The sequence below is a fragment of the Budorcas taxicolor genome, chromosome 9 (genome assembly GCF_023091745.1).
Source record: "Budorcas taxicolor isolate Tak-1 chromosome 9, Takin1.1, whole genome shotgun sequence".
NCBI lineage: Eukaryota > Metazoa > Chordata > Mammalia > Artiodactyla > Bovidae > Budorcas > Budorcas taxicolor.
Window position 1 is genome coordinate 83,634,149 of NC_068918.1, and position 20,526 is coordinate 83,654,674.

Consider the following 20,526-nt stretch of genomic DNA (forward strand, 5'->3'; position numbering starts at 1 on the left):
ATTCATTGACATAAATTTAAAAAGGATAACACCAAGTTGCTTTCCAAAATGGCCACAGTGACGTACACTCATACCAGCTGTGTAGGAGCACTCCAGATGTTCGACATCCCTGCCAACATGGTATTTTTAAGACCTCTTAATTTTCCATGGTGGTAGATGTCTTCTCCTGTGAAATGCCCACTCATATCATTGGCCTATTTTTCTATTGGGATGTTTTTTTATTCCATAATGTTTTCAAAGGAATTCTTTATATATTGGGGCACAAATTCTTAAATACTGTGCTGGAGAATATCTTTTCCTGCTGTGGCTTGTCTCACGTTCTTGTTCTTACCGATGTGTGTGTCATTGCCCTATGTTCATGACAACTTCTCCATCTTATCTCTTATTTTCCTCTTTGACTCTGTAGCTCAAGGACATGTCATTAACTACCTGGTTTGCAGAGGCCAGGCTCAGTGTGTTTAGGATTCTACCATTGCCTCTATAGCAACTCACATGATAGCCTATTCTCTGATCTCATCTTTCTTTGGTCCTCTCTGTCCCATGAGCTTCCCTAAGCAATGTGGCCTCAGACAGTCCAGTCACTTTCTCTGACATATATATATATATATATACACACACACACACCTGTGTGTGTGTGTGTGTGTGTGTGTGTAAGCTACACTAAGCAATATGGCCTCAGACAGTCCGGTCACCTTCTCTGACATATATATATATATATATATATATATATATACACACACACACCTGTGTGTGTGTGTGCGTGTGTGTAAGCTACACTAAGCAATATGGCCTCAGACAGTCTGGTCACCTTCTCTGACACATAGATAATATAGATATACATATAGAGATATGTATATAGATATATCTATATTATATACATATATATATAATATATACGTATAAAGTCTTGCTGATGACTCAAAAACAAAATGAAACTTTCCTTCTAAGAAACAAGATGGCTGAAGTCAATAAGCTAAAGCTGCTTCAAACCCCAAACTGCTGCCTTCCTTGACAAAATGTGCTCTTCAGCACTTTTACATCATTTAGCTTCTCACTGCCTCATTGCATGCGAGTTACATTTGTGCCTGAGCTCGTTTGCCTTCGTTTCTGTACATACTTATTCTGCTGCTTGAATGTCCTTGGAGTTAGTTCATTTCAAAGTTTCTGAGTGCCTGGCTTATATCAGGATGACTCACCTCACACGTAAGACCTGAGAAAGCACCGCGGGTAGTTAAGCACTTAATCGATGCTTCTTCCCAGAGATGAAAGACACTGAAATATTATCAGCATTGGGTTTTCATAGGTTTCAAAAGTTCTTTAAAAGTGAAAGTGTTAGTTGCTCAGTAGTGTCTGACTCTTTGTGACCCCATGGACCTTAGCCCACCAGGCTCTCTGTCCATGGAATTCTCCAGGAAAGAAAGCTGGAGTGGGTAGCTATTCCATTCTCCAGGGGATCTTCCTGACCCAGGGATTGAACACATGTCTCCAGCCTTGCAGGCAGATTCTTTACTGTCTGAGACACTGAGGAAGCCCCCAAAGTCCTTTATGCACTACAAATAAGAGGAAGCCAATAATTAGGTCAAAAGAAATACTAGCCTTTTATAGGACCATGGTCAGACAAAAAAACCGGCATGCTCTCTGCCAATCTGCAATTTGCTATTACTCAACAGGGCTTCCCTGGTGGCTCAGCAGGTAAGGAGTCTGCCTGCAATGCAGAAGACCCAGGAGACAAGGGTTCGATCTCTGGGTTGGGAAGATCCCCTGGAGGAGAAAATGTCAGCCACTCTAGTATTCTTGCCTTGAGAATCCCATGTACAGAGAAGCCTGATGGGCTACAGTCTATGGGGTCACAAAGAGTCAGATATGACTAAGCATATCTGCAGAACTTCAGAACAGGAATTTAACTACTAACGAAGTCAATGTTAGCTGCAGGTCCAAGACTCTGAGCTGAGGTCTTTATGATTCTTTAGTCTCCCAGTGGGACCATTCTGACTGCAGATTCCAGGTGACCTGCAGCCATGTTGGGTGGCTCTTCCTGTACATCCCTGACAATCTGTCACGTGCTCTGGGTTGTACCACTGGAGGTGGCACCTGCAGAGGTGAAAGGGATGGGAGGCTAAGAGAGGCGGATGCTTCTGTTCTCTGGTCTTGGTGTGCGAAGAGACATGAAAGGGAAACGCTGGTAGTGGGGTTCCACCATATCTTGAGAAAGGAAAAGGTGAGTTTGTAAAGGCCCAGGTCTGCCCCACTCTCCTGATATTATCTTCATTAAAGTTTTAGAGATGCATTTTTGGAAGCAATATCAAAATTCTGGCGAAAGAATTAGCCCTGAAAGTCGGATAACTGGATGTCAATTCAGGCTCCCCTCCAAAGGAGGGGTGAGGAGGGAGGAGGTAGCTGGATAGAGAGACACAGGAGGATGGAATCAGGAAGGGAAAGAAGGAGGAGATGAAGGAGGGAGGGAAGGAGACAAAGCAAGGAAGGGAGGAAGGAAGAGAGGAGACAAAGAACAATTCTCTCATCACGAATGCACGTGGATGCCTGCAACTGCAATTCTGCTTAATCCCTTTCGCTAGAGGTCCTGACTCATTTAAGAAAGAAAATGTCACACGCTGGTTGATTGAATAACTCTTTGCATTATTGTCTGTCATTTATAAGTTAATATGACAGAGGAATCAACCAGACCGTTTGGGTAGAGGACCGAGAAAGGATTGGGGGCACCCGGCAGCTGAAAGGTGAGCAGAGGTGGGACAAAATGACTCAGGCAGACAGCACCGAAGCCTCACCCTCCTTTCACACGGTGGCCACGTGCTGCAGCCCTAGCGTCCCCGGGGCTCACTGTCTACCTCCTCCTTCTCTAGGGCTGCCCCTGCCACCAAAGCAGCCACAAGACGGTGGCCACCTTGCTTCTCCTTGTCCTTAACACCTCTCTTCGCCCTACACACAGCTCATCCCCATAGATGCCCTGAGCACTCTAGAGGTGGGCAGTGTATAACCTTTGGGGTTTGATGGACCTGGGTTTGCATGAAAACTCTGCCAAATCCTAGTTATTAAGATTTCAGATTACTATGCATGTAAAGTGTTTAGCACACTGTTTGACCCATAGAAAGACCCTAGAAAAGTTTAATGAGTAAATCTTAGTATATTTGTATAATGCAGAAGTGAAAAATTAAATAAAAAGAGTGATTTAAAGAGGACTTTGTTTTCAGTTTCCTGAACTGGTTGCTATCTTGGGATCTGTGATCTCTCTAGGTCACTAGATTATTCTGAGCCTGAATTTTATTTTTTCCTCTGTTGGCCTTCTCCAGTTCCTCACATATAAGGTAAAGGGATTTTCCTCTAGAGGTCTAGTACACCTCTGACTCCATTGCTCAATAAAGCAGAAATGGATGTTTTTCTGGAACTCTCTTGCTTTTTCGATGATCCAGCAGATGTTGGCAATTTGACATGTGTTTGTCACTTGTTAAATTAGCAGACATTTAAAAAATAGCAACACTCATGTCACTAGTAAATGATAAAAAATTATCTCTTTACCCTGTTACAGTACAATCTTTCTGGAATTCAGTGTTGAACTATTTATCATAAAGCTTAAAAATGTGCACATGCTTTGACCCAACAATTCTACATCCAGAAATGTATTTTAAAGAAGTAATTAATGGCACACAAAGATTTAGCTACAAGATTGTTATTTATACCAGCAAAATTTGGAAATGGCCAAATGTCTAACTATAAGCAATTTGTTAAATAAAAAATAGTATAGTCTTAATGAAATACCAATTAGGCATAAACTGTACTGCTAATGACTATTTATTATCAAAAATAGTCATAATAAGTTAGTGTAAAGACAGTTTATGAGATAGCATATACAATATAATTCCACATAGAAATCTAGATAGGCCTATATAAAAGATTCCCTTGACTTGTAATTACAAAATTAAACTTGGTCATATCTGGTTTTTGTCATTTTCACCTTTTTTGCTATTTTCTCATGTTTTCCACAATGACCATAAATTGCTTTTATAATGAAATGATAAATCATATTAATTATATATTTACCTTTTCAGTTCAGTTCAGTTCAGTTCAGTCGCTCAGTCATGTCCGACTCTTTGCGACCCCATGAATCGCAGCACACCAGGCCTCCCTATCCATCACCAACTCCCGGAGTTCACTCAGACTCGCGTTCATCGAGTCCGTGATGCCATCCAGCCATCTCATCCTCGGTCGTCCCCTTCTCCTCCTGCCCCCAATTCCTCCCAGCATCAAAGTCTTTTCCAATGAGTCAACTCTTTGCATGAGGTGGCCAAAGTATTGGAGTTTCAGCTTTAGCATCAGTCCTTCCAAAGAAATCCCAGGGCTGATCTCCTTCAGGATGGACTGGTTGGATCTCCTTGCAGTCCAAGAGACTCTCAAGAGTCTTCTCCAGCACCACAGTTCAAAAGCATCAATTCTTCGGCGCTCAGCCTTCTTCACAGTCCAACTCTCACATCCATACACGACCACAGGAAAAACCATAGCCTTGACTAGACGGACCTTAGTCGGCAAAGTAATGTCTCTGCTTTTGAATATGCTATCTAGGTTTACCTTTTAGTTTTAATAAATGTAGAGTTTCAGAGAGTTGTGTGTGTGTGTATGTGTGTATGTTTGTATCTGAACTGTGTTCTTTGCCAAGCCAGACTTTCTTATGCTATCATTAGCATGGCTAAATTAATCAGATTTTAAGCTCCTTAAGGGCAGGGTTTACATCTTTTCTTTATTCTTTATAGTATCTTGTATTCCTCTGGCTGCTTAATAAAAACTCACTGCTCTGAATTGAGTCAAGTGTAATTTCAATTCCTATTCTCATTATATGTCCTCTATAAATCAATTTAAACAGTTCTAGTAATCAGAGTATCCCCCAAGGTTCTGTTTTTATGTTAGCTACTTTCTCACCATTTCTGATACTTGGGGACTGAGCCTCATACACTTGAGCCCATGAGTAGAAGTGGGAAGATATTTATTTTGCTTGGCTCCAGGGTGACTGAGCTAAGTAACAGGAAGGTGGATTCAGCTTATCTAAACAAGAACTTTCTGACAATTGAAAATGAGCATCAATGGGAAATAGCTGTATAATGAGTTTATAAACTCCCTTTCCCTAGAGATATGCAAGCCAAAGAGAGAAACAGCCCTTGCACATGGGGCCAACACTGAGCTACAGTTTGATCTGGGTGGCTTTTGACAGTTTTCCCAAATCTAAACGTGCCTCACCTGCTATGAAACCAAGGGCCAGGGTGAGAGGAAGAGTACCCATGACTATTCTGTTTGGCTCAATGCTGCATGTGGCTTATCCCTGGATTCCAGATGCAGGAACACTTTCCCAAGCGTCTCTCCATCCCTTTCCTGAGCATCTATCCATTTTGCTGTGTACCTGTATAGAACACTTCTCTTCCTGCCTTCAGCATCTGAGATGAACATGCTGCTGCTGCTGCTAAGTCGCTTCAGTCGTGTCCAACTCTGTGCGACCCTGTCCCTGGGATTCTCCAGGCAAGAACACTGGAGTGGGTTGCCATTTCCTTCTCCAATGCATGAAAGTGAAAGTGAGGTCGCTCAGTCGTGTCTGACTCTTCGCGACCCCATGGACTGCAGCCCACCAGGCACCAGGCTCCTCCATCCATGGGATTTTCCAGGCAAGAGTACTGGAGTGGGGTGCCATCGAACATGAGCTACTATTTATTAAAGGATTTTTTAAAATTATTATGCTTACTTTTTTCTAGAAGCTGAACATTACGATAAGCGAGTAAGCATTTGACCTGAATGACTTCAACTTATCCTCCTCAAATTACTCAATGATGTAGGATTAGACAGATCAGGAAACTGAGGCTATTGAAGGTTAAACAATGCACCTAAAATCACCCCACTTGTAGAGGCAAAAACAGAATTTAAACCCAGTTTGGTCTAACTTTAAACTGATGTACCTAGCAGTACAGGTGGCGCAGTGGTAAAGAATCTACCTGCCAACACAGGAGATGCAAGATATAGGGATTTTATCCCTGGGTCGGGAAGATCCCCTGGAGGAGGAAATGGCACCCCACTCCAGTATTCTTGCCTGGAGAATCCCATGGACAGAGGAACCTGGTGGGCCAGAGTCCATGGGGTCACAAAGAGTCAGATTTAACTGAGCAAGCACACACCACGGTATCCTGCAGTGTTTGATGAAATGCTGTCTGGGTTCTCGAGATTGGCTCTGTCAATCACGTCTACTCCTGTTTCTCTGCCCCATCGCAGTCCCTTCCTGTTCTCTTCTCTGTCCCAGCCCTCTACTGACTCTCCTTCTCGCCATGGCTGGCACTCTTCTTTCTCCATTGCTAGGGGGACTCATTATCTCTATCTAATGTGTGTCTTTGAATTCTCAGCTACTGGAACAATCCACAGGTTGGACAATCCATAGTTATCCAAATCATAGCATCTTTCTGAGAGGCCCCAGAAGCCGGGGCTCATAGGTATTGATGCTATATCATTGTCCCTTCCCTATTTGCAGAGCAGCTCCTCCTGTTTGCAGAAGTTCCAGCACACCTCTAGACAAAACTGACCTTCGACAGCATCTCCTTACACAATGCCTCCCTGGAGAACTGCGGCATTGTCCCAGCAGTGCCTCGCCATGAAGACAGTTTGGGGATTCACTTCATTTTGATGAGACAGGGAGTAGCTAGTCGAACCCAGTGTGAGTCCACATAGATCTCTCAGCTACACACGTTTTGGCTATTTCTTACTTCCTCTCACCTTCCCAACTGCATGCTGCACTCTGGAAATGCACGCAGATTTCTGCCATGCAAGTTCTATGCAGTCATTTGATCACATTTTTTTCCCCCCCTGAGGACGGCCCAGCTATATTCTACCGTGACCTGCGGCCCTTTCTTGTACTCTGTATGCTGTCTCAGAATCCTGGAGCACAGCAAAGAAACATATGCTCAGTTTATCTACCACAGCCAGAGGAGCCCCGAGGATACTAACTTGATAGCTAATGTTGGGTGGATAAACTTGTTTATAAATATTGATGGATACTGGTGTCAGATTACTGGGTACTCTAAAGGAGACTGCCTAACTTCCCTCTAGGCTTCTTTTGATATTGATATCATGAAATTAATGCAACAAATTTCCTTTAATACTGATTATACCCCTACTGTAAACTGTAAAGAAAAATGTCAAAAGAACACCTTTAAGAACCATGAAGCCAAAAAGTAACATGAGGAATTCTAACTCAATTTGGCTGCCATTTTATGGTACAGAACGTACAACCCTGCCTACCCTTAGGTCCACTATTGCTGCGTTTTTGCAGTGTTGTTTCTCTGTGTTCTTTACGCTAGTCCACACTTGTGATGGGCCCAGAGATCAGGTATGTCATATGCAACTATTTCTAATACAATGTCATGTTGGGACAAATATGCAAGATTTATTTTCATAATCTCAGTTGATTAGCAGATATCTTTTTGGTTTTGCAAGCAGAGTGGTTAGTATGTATGTCTTTCTCCAAATATCTTTGTCTGATATTGCATAACACCTCCAGATGTTCATTTGTTTATAATTTTCTCTTCCCAGCACACACTGGAATGTAACTCCACGAGAGCAAAGACTCTGTTGTATTCACTGCTATAAACTTATTGTCCAGAAAATTCAAACATCATGAGCAAGTCATAGTTATCAAAACAGCATAAGGGTGTTTCACTGGAATATATGTTAGTAATTTACCACATAAATAAATAAAAGAGAAAGCCCATATGATTATCACTTTAGATGCAGAAAGAACTTTAGGTAAAGTTTAACATTCATCATGATTAAAAAAAAAAAAAAACAACTTACAGCAAGCCAGGATAGAAAAGAAGCAAGAAGCTTCTTAAACTGACAAGGGTATCTAGGAAAAGATGAAAACATAGCAAAACAGTATAAAATCTTTACCTAAAGGCAATCAATAAGACATAAATAAAGGGAGAAATAATCTTTGTTCTAACATAGAGGGACTCAGTACCGTTAAAACATGTTAATTGCCCTCAACTGATATATAAATTTAACGTAATTGCAGTCAAAATCCCAACAAGGATTTTTTAGGCTGAAAAAGCAGATTTTAAAGTTTATGGAAAGGAGTAAAAAGGACCAAAAATAGCAAAAACATTCTTTAAGAAAAAGATACAAGGGAATTTGTCTTAACAGATACCAAAACTGGATATAATTGCTGCTCATACGCTAAATTGTGCCTGACTCTTTGTGACCCCATGGATCGCAGCACATCAGGCTTCCTGTCCTGCACTATCTCCTGGAGTTCACTCAAATTCATGTCCATTAAATCAGTAAGGCCATCCAAACCTTCATCCTCTGCCACCCTCTTCTTCTTTTGCCTTCAGTCTTTCCTAGCATGAGGGTCTTTTCCAATGAATCAGCTCTTCACATTAAGTGACCAAAGTATTGGAGCTTCTGCTTCAGCATCAGTCCTTCCAATGAATATTCAGGGTTGATTTCTTTTAGGATTGACTGATTTGCTCTCCTTGCTGTCCAAAGGACTCTCAAGAGTCTTCTCCAACACCACTGTTTGAAAGCATCAATTCTTTGGTACTCAGCCTTCTTCACATCTGCACATGACTCTCACATCCGTATATGACTTCTATAAAAACCATAACTTTGACTATTGGGATTTTGTCTGCAAAATGATGTCTCTGCTTTACAATACGCTGCCTGGGTTTGTCATAGCTTTCCTTCCAAAGAGCAAGTGTCTTTTAATTTCATGGCTACCAGTAATGCTGAAGAAACTGAAGTTGAATGGTTCTATGAAGACTTACAAGACCATTTAGAACTAACAACCCCAAAAAGAGGTCCTTTCCATTATAGGGGACTTGAATGCAAAAGTATGAAGTCAAGAAACACCTGGAGTAACAGGCAAATTTGGCCTTGGAATACGGAATGAAGCAGTGCAAAGGCAAATAGCGTTTTGCCAAGAGAACGCACTGGTCATAGCGAATACCCTCTTCCAACAACACAAGAGAAGACTTTACACATGGACATCACCAGATGGTCAACACCAAAATCAGATTGATTATATTCTTTACAGCCAAAAATGGAGAAGCTCTATACAGTCAGCAAAAACAAGACTGGAGGCTGACTGTGGCTCAGATCATGAACTCCTTATTGCCAAATTCAGACTTAAATTGAAGAAAGTAGGGAAAACCACTAGACCATTCAGGTATGACCTAAATCAAATCCCTTATGATTATACAGTGGAAGTGAGAAATAGATTTAAGGGCCTAGATCTGATAAGACAGAGTGACTGATGAACCATGGGTGGAGGTTCATGACATTGTACAGGAGACAGGGATCAAGACCATCCCCATGGAAAAGAAATACCAAAAAGCAAAATGACTCTCTGAGGAGGCCTTACAAATAGCTGTGAAAAGAAGAGAAGTGAAAAGCAAAGGAGAAAAGGAAAGATATAAGCATCTGAATGCAGAGTTCCAAAGAATAGCAAGGAGAGATATCTAGAAAGCCTTCCTCAGCGATCTATGCAAAGAAATAGAGGAAAACAACAGAATGAGAAAGACTAGAGATCTCTTCAAGAAAATTCGAGATACCAAGGGAACATTTCATACAAAGATGGGCTCAATAAAGGACAGAAATGGTATGGACCTAACAGAAGCAGAAGATATTAAGAAGTGGTGGCAAGAATACATGGAAGAACTGTACAAAAAAGATTTTCGTGACCCAGATAATCACGACGGTGTGATCACTCACCTAGAGCCAGACATCCTGGAATGTGAAGTCAAGTGGGCCTTAGAAAGCATCACTATGAACAGCTAGTGGAGGTGATGGAATTCCAGTTGAGATATTTCAAATCCTGAAAGATGATGCTATGAAAGTGCTGCACTCAATATGCCAGCAAAGTTGGAAAACTCAGCAGTGGCCACAGGACTGGAAAAGGTCAGGTTGCATTCTAATCCCAAAGAAAGGCAATGCCAAAGAATGCTCAAACTACCGCACAATTGCACTCATCCCACAGGATAGTAAAGTAATGCTCAAAATTCTCCAAGCCAGGCTTCAGCAATACGTGAACAGTGAACTTCCAGATGTTCAAGCTGGTTTTAGGAAAGGCAGAGGAACCAGAGATCAAATTGCCAACATCCACTGGATCATCGAAAAAGCAAGAGAGTTCCAGAAAAATATCTATTTCTGCTTTATTGACTATGCCAAAGCCTTTGACTGGGTGGATCACAACAAACTGTGGAAAATTCTGAAAGAGATGGGACTACCAGACCACCTGACCTGCCTCTTGAGAAACCTATATGCAGGTCAGGAAGCAACAGTTAGAACTGGACATGGAACAACAGACTGGTTCCAAATAGGAAAAGGAGTACGTCAAGGCTGTATATTGTCACCCTGCTTATTTAACTTATATGCACAGTACATCATGAGAAACACTAGGCTGGAGGAAGCACAAGCTGGAATCAAGATTGCCAGGAGAAATATCAATAACCTCAGATATGCCACCCTGATGGCAGAAAGTGAAGAGGCACTAAGAAACCTCTTGATGAAAGTGAAAGAGGAGAGTGAAAAAGTTGGCTTAAAACTAAACATTCAGAAAACTAAAATCATGGCATCCGGTCCCATCACTTCATGGCAAATACATGGGGAAACAGCAGGAACAGTGTCAGACTTTCTGTTTTTGGGCTCCAAAATCACTGCAGATGGTGACTGCAGCCATGAAATTAAAAGACGCTTACTCCTTGGAAGGAAAGTTATGACCAACCTAGATGGCATATTCAAAAGCAGAGACATTACTTTGCCAACAAAGGTCCTTCTAGTCAAGGCTATGGTTTTTCCAGTGGTCATGTATGGATGTGAGAGTTGGACTATGAAGAAAGCTGAGCACTGAAGAATTGATGCTTTTGAACTGTGGTATTGGAGAAGGCTCTTGAAAGTCCCTTTGACTGCAAGGAGATCCAACCAGTCCATACTAAAGGAGACCAGTCCTGGGTGATCATTGGAAGGACTGATGCTGAGGCTGAAACTCCAATATTTTGGCCACCTCATGTGAAGAGTTGACTCATTGGAAAAGACCCTGATGCTGGGAGGGATTGGGGGCAGGAGGAGAAGGGGACGACAGAGGATGAGATGGCTGGATGGCATCACCGACTCGATGCACATGAGTTTCGGTGAACTCGGGGATTTGGTGCTGGACAAGGAGGCCTGGCGTGCTGTGATTCATGGGGTCACAAAGAGTCGGACACGACTGAGTGACTGACCTGAACTGAATTGAACAGTCACCATCTGCAGTGATTTTAGAGCCCAAGAAAAGGAACATCACTGCTCCCACTTTTTCCACGTCTATTTGTCTTGAAGTGATAAAGCCACATATATAACAAAACTTAACACTGTACATAAGTGGCCTGCAGATGACTAGGAAAAGATAGGTCATTCCATAAAAAGTGCTGGGGAAATTGACTATTCATATGAAAACCAACAAAAAATGTGATCCTTCTTTACAGTATGTGAAAATGAAAGTCACTCAGTTGTGTCTGACTCTTTGTGACCCCTTGGACTGTATAGTCCATGGAATTCTTCAGTATTCTGGCTTGTATTCTCCAGAAGTGGGCCTTTCCCTTCTCCAGGAGATCTTCCCAATCCAGGGATTGAATCCAGGTCTCCCGCACTGCAGCTGGATTCTTTGCCAGCTGAACCACAAGGGATGCCCAGGAATACTGGAGAGGGTAGCCTATCCCTTCTTCAGTGGACCTTCAGGAATTGAACCGGGGTCTCCTGCATTACAGACAGATTCTTTATCAACTGAGCTATGAGGGAAGCCCTATGAGGGAAGCTATGAGGGAAGCCTTTACAGCATACAAACCATTAATGTTTGGTTTAAATATCTATATATGAAAAACAAAAGAGGAAACTTTTAATTATTAAAAGGGATGTGTTTTTAAAAGTTTAAAATATAAATATAGGGACATATCTTTATATTGAAGTATTTTCAAAAAAATGTATTTTGTTTTGTGTATTCTCAAACAAAATGTAAAAAGGCAATACTCATAAAAGAAAAGACTGATAAACTTCATTTTGTTAAAACTGAGAACTTCTTTACACATATATCGGCTTCCCAGGTGGCGCTAGTGTTAAAGAACTTGCCTGCCAATGCAAGAGATGTAAGAGATGCAGGTTCGATCCCCGGATCAGGAAGATCCCCTGGAGGAGGACATGGCGACCCACTCTAGTTTTCTTGCTTAGAGAATTTCATGGATTGAGGAGCCTGGAGGGCTATGGTCTGTAGGGTCATAAAGAGCTGGACATGATTGAAGCTACTTAGTATGCACACGCAATTGTCAAACTCATCATCCAAAATATAAAAATAACTTGAAAAAATTATATATAGATACATATGGTAACTGAAATGAGTGAAGGCCATAAAAAGGCATTTGGGGGGAAAGAAAATACAGGCATTGAATTAGTTTATATAAAGATGCTCAGTCTCATTAGCAATCAAAGAAAAAATATTTCCTTTTAAAATTATCATGTGCCATAAAATATCCACTAGATCAGCAAAAGTTTAAAACTCTGACAATACAATGGAGTTGAGCAACAGGGCCTTGGATATTAAGCTGGTTGGACTTTATGTTGATACAAGAGCCCTAGATGGTGTTATCATTGTCTTGCAAAGTTAAACGTGTATATGTCTTATAGTAAGTGTCTTCCCCTCTCTGCTCAGCCAACCCTGGAGGGGAACAGCAGTTCAGATAATCAGGCACCATACACGCTGGTGGCTTTGTAAGTATCTGCCAGAAGCTTGTTCAACCTGTGTTTGGTTCAGGCCGGAAGTACCAAGGTGTCCATTCCCCACACAGCAACCCTGGGCAAGAAGGGGCAGGAAGTGGTAGATAAATAGCTCAGCATTCTCACCCCTTGGAGGGACAATTCTGAGATAGTTTTTTTTTTTTTTTTTAAGTCTTTATTGAATTGGTTGCAATATTATTTCTGTTTTTATTTTTGCTTTTTGGCTGCAACACGCTTGGGATCTTAGCTTCCCAACCAGGTGTTGAATCCACACCGGTATATTGGAAGGCAAAGTCTTAACTATTGGATCACCAGGGAAGTCCCCCTGAGATCGTTTAATAGTCTCTTGACTCTTCTTTTTCCTTCAGCAGTGGCCACTCCTGAAAGCATCTCTTAATGGCGTGTCTTCTCTCCTCCCATTTCCTCATCTCCCCACTGCCTCTCTGTGCCTTCTGGAATAACCACTCAGAAAGCCTCAGGCACTCAAACCCTTGTCTCAAGACCTAGAAACCAAACGAAAGCACCCTGTGAACTAGCAGATCCATGCCTAAACACCCAACAAAAACGCTTACATGCCTGTACCAAGAGATAATTATAGCAGTCTAGCAGTATTGTGTGTGATGAGAGAAGTGTCTAGTAACAGCAAAATGCCCATCAATGGAAGACTGGATAAACAAATTGTGCCATGGTCATTTAATGAAGTACCATTCCTAAGTGAAAATTAGTGGACTGCAGTCAAACTAACTGACCTCAATGCATTTTAGAAACATCATGCTGAGTGAAAAAGATGCTGACAGTAAATACAGTAGTTTTATTAAATTCAAAGTAAATTGGACAACATACTGGCAAGGGGTACAAATATATGCAGTGAAATTTTAAAGGAAAATGGGATGATAATAAACCAAAGTGCAGGTCTGCAGTTACCTCTAAGAAGGAGGCAAGGGAGTGAGCTGAGGAAAGAGCCCCTGAAACCCACCAACAATTGCATAGGTCATATTTCTTAGCTTGGCTGGTAAGTTCATGTATGGGTGCTTGCTTTAATATCATATTTCATGGCTTATACAATAATTAATAAATCTAAAAAAAGTAACTGACATATCTCACATACAATGAAAACATTTATTAAATCTCATTTTTATTTTGTGGAAACCATGTGATACAATATAAGACATTGATTAGTTGAGAGATAAAATTATTACACCCAAAGGCTTTATATATTTTCATGGGTTTTCCAGTTCATGTTTTATATTCTGTGAAATCTGTAAGATTTATGAAGATTCTTTCAAAGGGAAAATCTATTTTAAACACTTCCACTGATTCCCTAGGTTTCTTTGAGTACAGTTTCAATATGATAACTTGATTCTTCAAATTCTTAGCTGACATATCCTATAGATGTTTTAATAAGTGATAATAGTGACTTAGCAGCAGCAGCAATATGTTCAAATTGGTGTTATATTTGTGATATATCATATTTCTTAGTCCTACATGATTCCAATTTACCTTTGCTTGCAGAGTGAAATAACTTACATACACATAAAAGGTATACCTTTGCACTGAGTTTTTTTGGCTTACATGTATATGGTGTTAGAATAAATATTTATATACATTCAGTTCAGTTCAGTTCAGTTCAGTTGCTCAGTTGTGTCCGAATCTTTGCGACCCCATGAATTGCAGCATGCCAGGCCTCTCTGTCCATCACCAACTCCCAGAGTTCACTCAGACTCACGTCCTGAGTCAGTGATGCCATCCAGCCATCTCATCCTCTGTCGTCCCCTTCTCCTCCTGCCCCCAATCCCTCCCAGCTTCAGAGTCTTTTCCAATGAGTCAACTCTTTGCATAAGGTGGCCAAAGTACTGCAGTTTCAGCTTTATCATCATTCCTTCCAAAGAACACCCATGGCTGATCTCCTTCAGAATGGACTGGTTGGATCTCCTTGCAGTCCAAGGGACTCTCAAGAGTCTTCTCCAACACCACAGTTCAAAACAGACACAAATCTCTATTTGTTTATCATGGCTAGAAATTACTGAGCCATATTTAGTGGCATAACTTTCTAAATATAAGCCAGTGTTTAAAAATTTTCACTTCTATATGATGAGAATAAAGTCCAGTCCTGTATCCAAAGCAAGTGGCTGAAGTTACAAGGTGATTACGTGGGGAGGGTACAATAAAAAGAAGATACAATAAAAGGAAAGACTACATTTGCCATCTTCTTCTGAAATACCATTGATGATTATAAAAAGCCATTCAGCAAGCCAAAGGAATAAATTAAAATACTTGTTTTGAAAGTGTGTATCTTATAATGATAAGAAGTTTACAAAATAAAAAGTCAAAAAAAAAAGAGTCATAACTACAAAGACAATCTACCTATATATTTCCTTGTTTCTCTAACTGGACCTACAAATGATAAATTTGAAATGATTCAATGTGGATTCTGGATTTGTAATTTTAATAGTGATGGTAGAACCAAGTTACTTAGGAAGCATGGGTACCCTACACTGACTTTGTAGAATGTGGTCACTACAGACTTGTCCTAATTCCCATCAGGATGAGAGATGCATGCATGACCTGCAGTGGAAAGAAAGAGATGCATGTCCACTTTGAGAAGTGCACACATGGGGCTAAAGATCCCACTGGCTGGATCAGAATGACTTTTCATTATTTCCTCTGATTTCAGATGTTCTTGAATTTTGTTTAAGAAAAAGAGAAGGAAGTTTTAGATTTAGTATTTATTCTCTACCGTATTTATGACCCTTCAAAAGAATATTTTTGATGTTTGCTAAGAAAGACAAAACAAAGAAAGAAACATTTCTTTGATGTAGGAAAATCCTTTGTTTGACATGCCATTTCTGGGCTAATAAGTGCCAAAAAGTTTGGAGAATAGTGAGAAAGATGACTTCTATTATGTACTTATATTATGTCAGGTAGTGTAAGACAATAACTAAATTTCCTTTCCCTTTTTAAAACTCTTTTATAAAACTCTGAATTCTGAAGCAACACAATATTAATAAAAATGACTCATATTCACATAGAGCTTTTATAATTTATTCGCAGTCCTTCTTACCTAGGGAGAAGGAAACCAACATTTATTATATGCTGACTACATGCAGTTCAGAAACATGGAGGTTTTATGCATTAAAAATTTACTCCTTGTGATATATTTAAGAGACGGATCTTGTTTCTCCCATATTTCAGACAAAGAAACAGAGATATTTGAAGATGTGAATAGATTGTCCAAAGTCACATTCAGAAAGTGTTGAAGCTCAGTTTCCAGTTCATTCTTTTGGATTGCCTCTATTCTGCATGGTCTGAGTCAGGAGGTAACTATTAAGATACTCAACATCTGTAACTTATAAAAGATAACACTGCAGGGTTTTGTTGTCCAAGTCTCTGTGTTTGGCATCAAAAGCACCCAAGACCTTGATTCATTCCTCCCTATGCATGCCTACAGCAAAAGATTTCATAAAAATTACAACTGTGATTTTTAAGAAGGAAATCTCCTTTATTTCCAATTATTTTGCAGATGAAATTCCTGTCTCTTTCGGTAATGACGCTGACTCATAATATAGTTACTCCAACCAGCTAAAAGCCCATAGTGGTGGAAATAATCAGAGACTTGGCCCAAAAGAGAAAAAGCCAAAAGAAAGAGAAATAAATGGCCAGAGTCTATTACAAAAAGTAGAATTTGAGACAAAAGGAATTCATAAAGTTCCTTTTAAAATAACAAATGAATGCTCATGCATGTAGAAAATAAAGTCAAGGCTTTGAGGTTTCAGAAACTGTGCTCCCATTTTGGTGGTGATTCTTTTTCAAACTCACAGTGTAGCTCATAGACCCTCAAACATTACTTAGGATGAGTTTGAAAAAACTATACCCACTTACCCAACTGGTGTCCAAGCTACTTAATTTGCCACAGTTTAAATTCCTGTACAAAAGTAGAAAATGGGAAAAATATTCCTTTTTGTAAGACTTTACCACTAAAACAACTTTGAGAAATCCTGCCATGAACAATCTCCATTTGTTCCTGGAATGCACTTCATTTTCCCAGTTAGAAATGTTGAATCTTTTCTCTTTATCCACTTGGTTTTTCCTAATGCAGAAGTTTCTAAGAAGTAAATGGATGGTGATTCTAAAAATATTCCCTTTCACATTTCCCTGAATTTAACCTCAGGGTACACAAGACTGCACTATTAGTCAAGTCCATGCAGTACTTAAATGTTATCTGTTCTGCCAAGTACGCACCAAGTTTTAAAAGAAACAACTAGTACATTTTTCATTGCTCATAGGTTTGATGAACCATACATTGAATGAAGAAGATGGAGTGGGATGAAATGATGAAAGACAGGAACCACAGAAGCTGAAAACTGACCTAGAAATCTTAATTTTAGCAATCATAGCTATGGCTGAATTCAAGTTTACAGCAGCAGGGGAGAAATTACAGTGCAAATTACCATGCTAGGCCAGAGAAATTATTCTCTGCTGCATGGTTATTAAATGATAGATAAATAAATAACACTGTAGGACTGATTGACAAAATATAAGTGACCTAAAAGCTAAAAGGGGCACCATGCAAATAGTACTGTGTAATCATCAGGCATTTTAAAACTGAAATGAGATTTGTCACAGCAGAGAAATTTAAAAATGGTATCTGATCCAGCCATTGCTGAAGTCGATGCACAGGAGTCCTTAATCCCAAGGAATCTGCAGCTCAAAAGGCCATGTATTGGTGTTTAATTTTTGAGGACGACTACTAATGACCCAAGGGGAGCAGAGGCATGTGCCAGAATTGTTTTTCAAATAGTTTATATTTCAGCAATTTTAAAGTATCTCCCCACACCCTAATATTTTAGCATCTGTGGGGTCTGCAGTATATAATGTGTCAAATGGATTTGCTGTACACTTTAAACTTACGCAAGGTTCTATGTCCAATGATGTCTTAGATTTGGTGAAATAGGATAGTAAAGACAATGTACTTGGGTTCTCCCATCTCTTCTCTTGCTGGTTAGAAGTATGGGCAAACTAGAAGACAGACTTTACTCCCCCCAAAGACAAAGAGTCCATGCATTGCACCCAGCATTCAACCTCCATGGGCTCTGTTAGCTCTCTGACCCCAGACATACTCAGAATGCAATGATGTGACAAGCTATGCTGTGAAGTGGACCGATGTTCACTTTTAAAAATGCTACTCCACTTCTCTGTGATCATAATCACTTGAAAAATCATCCAGTTGATGCTGTTTGAGCAATTTATCTCCTTTCTAAATTGGCCAATTCCCAGTATTGACCAATAATCCTAGATCTTCTTCATAGAAGATATAGCCTCCAAACTGGACTACTGTACCTTTGACTTAGTTTATTGATGAACAAGTGTTTGGGTACTTGAAAGGTACAATATATCCTATCATCTCTGTTCTCTCAAAGCTGAAATCAAATTGGGACACAAGGCAGACTCATAAATATTCCGAATTGTACAGTATTTCCAAAAGTACAGTTAAGAAGTAATGGATTAAAGATTAGTCATCTGGGCTATAGAATAGGTATGTTTCATAAGGCAAAACATCTTTGGGACTTCTCCAGTGGTCCAGTGGTTAGGATTCCGTGTTTCCAATGCATGGGATGAGGGTTCAATCCCTGGTCAGGGAACTAAGGTGCCACGTGCCATGTGGTGCACCAACATTTTTTTTTTTTAATAATGAGGCAAAGTGTCTAAAATGGATTTTTCAGGGAACCAAAAACTTCACTTCTTTTTTTAAAAAATTAATTGATTTATTTTAATTGGAGGCTAATTACAAAACCTTCACTTCTGATGAAAGTGTTGATGCTTAGGTCTTTGCCCCTCCAGAACCAATAGAAATATTTCATAAATTTGTTAAAATGTGGTGGCTTCAAAAGCTCAAAATTACAAGTTGTACAAACCATAATAAAATATTAACTTTGGATTAAAAAAACCCAAATATTTGAAGGACAAGGCATGGGATACAACTATATCCTTTAATCTTCTTCATTAACTGCAGGATACAAATGGTCTTGCATAGTCTAGTCTTGTTTTCTTGTCTCTGCTTCCCAAATACTAGCACATTTGACAAGTGAGGACATGTCTTTCTGGACTAAATGCTATGCCCAAGGTCATGCAGGGGCCACAACTGCAGAGCAGGGTGAAAAACAAAGCAGAACTTCTGACTTTTTGATTATTTATTATGATATCAAAAGCTAGAATCTAGAAATGCATTGTAAGCTTTATCCATATGCAAAAATGGAATCTTTGAGCAAACTGTGCATTTTCTCTTTTTGCTACTTCCTTAGAATCAAGAAGAGGTTTTAGTAATTTATAACTTTTGGCCTCACTTGAAATCCATTTTATCACTTTTTATTATTTGCCAACAAATTGTCTTCTCAACAAAATGTTTAAATGTGTTTGATCAAGAAATTAAAGCTTATTATTAGTGTTTACTTCTCCTTTTCTTCTGGAAAATGTTCACTTTGCTACTGTTGAATGACACAATTCGTTGCAAGTTCAGGAAACCCATAATGACGGAAAGTGCTTCTGAGCATAGCCCTGGAGCAGTGTCTTGCCCCTCGTGGTGTGAGTATCTGATATTTGACACACAGGTTGGATTGGGCATAGTTTGAGCTTTGGAACCCTGAAGTAAACTTTCTTATTTGATGTGAAAATCTAGACTTCTGAAAAATTGATTTTGAATCTGCCATTGAGATAAAGTCTTCAGTTCAGTTCAGTCGCTCAGTTGTGTCCCACTCTTTGTGACCCCATGGACTTCAGCCCGCCAGGCCTCCCTGTCCATTACCAACTCCTGGAGTCTACTCAAACTCATGTCCATTGAGTTGGTGATGCCGTCCAACCATCTCATCCTCTGTCATCCCCTTCTCCTCCCACATTCAATCTTTCCCAGCATGTTCTTCGCATCAGGTGGCCAAAATATCAGAGTTTCAGCTTCAACAAAGTCTTCAGTTCAGTTCAGTTCAGTTGCTCTGTCGTGTCCGACTCTTTGTGACCCCATGAATCATAGCATGCCAGGCTTCCCTGTCCATCACCAACTCCCAGATTCACGTCCATCGAGTCAGTGATGACATCCAGCCATCTCTTAGTAGAACTTAAAAGCGAGTTGAAGGTTGTCTTCGGTTCTATCTACTTTTGCTTCTGTATTTGAATTCCCTTCCTCTTTGCTTTTTAATTACAGCATTCCTCCCAAATGCCAATGCTTTCATTCTTTCTGCCATTAATCCAGTCTTCTATTGGTTTGCCAGGATCTCTCCCCATTTCAGCGTCTAGCCATCCTTTCTCTTTATGTCATGGCTTTGCGCTCTGTCATGCTTTCAGAAGTTGTGCCCTGCCCCCTCCCTCCTGTCTCATGCTCTTTTCCTAAGCCCCATCCAGACCCACAGGGTTGCCTCTACAGTCCTCTGGAGGGACAATGAGCAAATAGCTGGCCCTTGGGAGGGAAATGATGTATAATATCCAATCCCTCTAGATAGTCAGGCCTTCATCTTCCATGCTTCCAACAACATGTGCGACAACAGCATCTCTCAGTGGACCCGCTAGCATGGTTGACAGGCACACGATGCCCAATTGGGCTTCCAGGGATAACGTTTGCCACTTTGGGAGTTAGCCCTACAGGCTGTTTGGGCCCAAACCCTTACCATCCTTCTCCTAAAGTTACAAATATACCCCCAGATCAAATCTCCACTCCACTTTATGGAACATCTGGTCTATTGCCTCTTATCAATTTGT